This window comes from Chaetura pelagica, unplaced genomic scaffold (genome assembly GCF_000747805.2).
Source record: "Chaetura pelagica isolate M959 unplaced genomic scaffold, ChaPel_1.0 scaffold12, whole genome shotgun sequence".
Lineage (NCBI taxonomy): Eukaryota > Metazoa > Chordata > Aves > Apodiformes > Apodidae > Chaetura > Chaetura pelagica.
In genome coordinates, this window is record NW_009952801.1 from 234,745 (window position 1) to 236,887 (window position 2,143).

Consider the following 2,143-nt stretch of genomic DNA (forward strand, 5'->3'; position numbering starts at 1 on the left):
TAACAGCAAGTACCTGAAAAATGCTCATCAAGGTCTTTTACTGTTTTCATTCTACATGTTCTCCAGTATAAAATTTGTCGGTAAGAAGCTGTGGTCTCCTGCAAGACTTACTGCTTTGGAGGGGGTCTAGTGATCCACACTAAGCACCCAAAAAAAGCTGTCATCTTTAATCAACAATTAAGAAACATAACTAACTTCCATATCGATAGAGCTATGATTTCACTAGTAGCCTAATCTAATTGCAGTGTAGCTTTGCTTTCAAGATCAACAATTAAAGCACAAATTATTCCCTGCCATATAAAAATACTGGAACAGTTATTTTGCACTCAATTACAAGCATCTTCTCTATCTTTCACTTTTAGCAAATAATAAAAATGAGTTGTGTCATCTTTGCTATGTTTACATTGACTTGTGCTGCTCTGTCATGGGTCTGGTGGTGGGAGTGAGGGTTGATTTTTATCTGTGGAATTCTGAAAAGAAATGACTAATTGTATCTGAAGCTTTTGGAGGCCTGACATTCAGCAGTAAGTTGCCATGTTTTGTGTGTAATTATTAAAGAAAAATATTTAGAATAAACGTTAACAAGAAAATTGTGTGTAAACTTCCTAAAATAAATACTTAAGCCCGACAAGTCAGTCCATATTATTGCAAAAAAAAAAAAAAAGCTTAAGTGAAATTGTCCTTGTAATCAAATGGATGTGTTGATTAAGTATTTTCGAAGGAATCCCCATGATACTACTATAATGTCAACAGTCTGATAGTTGAAATACGGCATTTCCTTCCACCTGGAAATAATCTATATGTTTGCTAGATACTCTTAAGTTACATTAAACTCAGAAACACAATATATAAACACTTTGTAAAAATTATTTACAAAATATTTTGAAAAAAAAGAATAAACATAATGGCAGTATTCTTACATAGCTGCTATTAACTGCAACTTTGTAAAAGTACCATTATTGATACTGTTGTTTTTCTATCTGCCCACTGTATAGCGTACTTTATTCTACTAGGTCATACTACACCATTCTGAAATGCTGGTATACATTTGTGAATTTTAAGTCCTCTCAGAGTAATACTTTTCTACCAGAAAATGACCAGAAAAGCAAGTGCACATGCTCAGGAGAATTTTAAGGCCACAATGCATGGTTCACCCAAACTGCCATTCCCCCTCTCCATGTGACGTATTTGCAAAGGAGTTTCACCTTCACATCAATTTGCCTTAACCATTCTAAGAAAACCTGCAGGATTCCAGTTCAGATTTTAAACTGAAAAATTGACCTTTGACTGCATTTGAAGGGAAATGTGCTACACCCTGCAAAATAACATAAAAACATTTTGAAATGCCAGTTTTCACTCTGTGTAATCAGTTACCTTTCAGCTCAGAATGTTCATGATAAAAAAAAAAAGAAGTCTAGAGATTGTTCAGAAACCATATTTAAGAACCAGAAATGTATTTCTAGAAGATGATCAACTATCAGGGGAGTGTGATTGTCAAACAGATACTTCAGTAATTATCATCTCACTGCTTAGGTACACTGCACTCCACTGTCTTATTAAAATTACACAAGTGCATCGAGTTTGGATGGCAAACTATAACCTATTATCTAGCTTTGGGAATACTTGTTTGACAAGCCTAGCAATTGTCATATAAAGACAATGCGTTATCCTGGTGTTGGTATTAAGGTGTTCTGTTACTGTAAAAGCACTGTAGACCATTGAACAAATATTAAATAATCAAGACATATTTGAGCTTTAATTACTTTTACACATTGTGTGTTTTGTATTAGATAAGTGATTTCCACGTCATACTTCCATAAGGTATGAAATAATATATGAAAGTGTAGCATACTCCTCCATTTATTATTCTAGTAGTGCTCCCCCTCACAAGTATTGACCCTTAAATGCAGCATCACTTCCAAAAAATACATTGGTATTCTACAGTAGAAAAGAATGCATATACACAACTCTAGCTAGAATACTGCAGGACACTTTATTTGGCAGTTTGTAATTAGTTACACAGTGTTTCTAGAAGTTTTTTTCAAAAATTGTAGATACAATTACAGTATCTAGGAAACTTTATTTTTTTAATGTTAAACTCAGCAATGCAATAACTTAAAATATTAGAAAATATCTGCTGAAC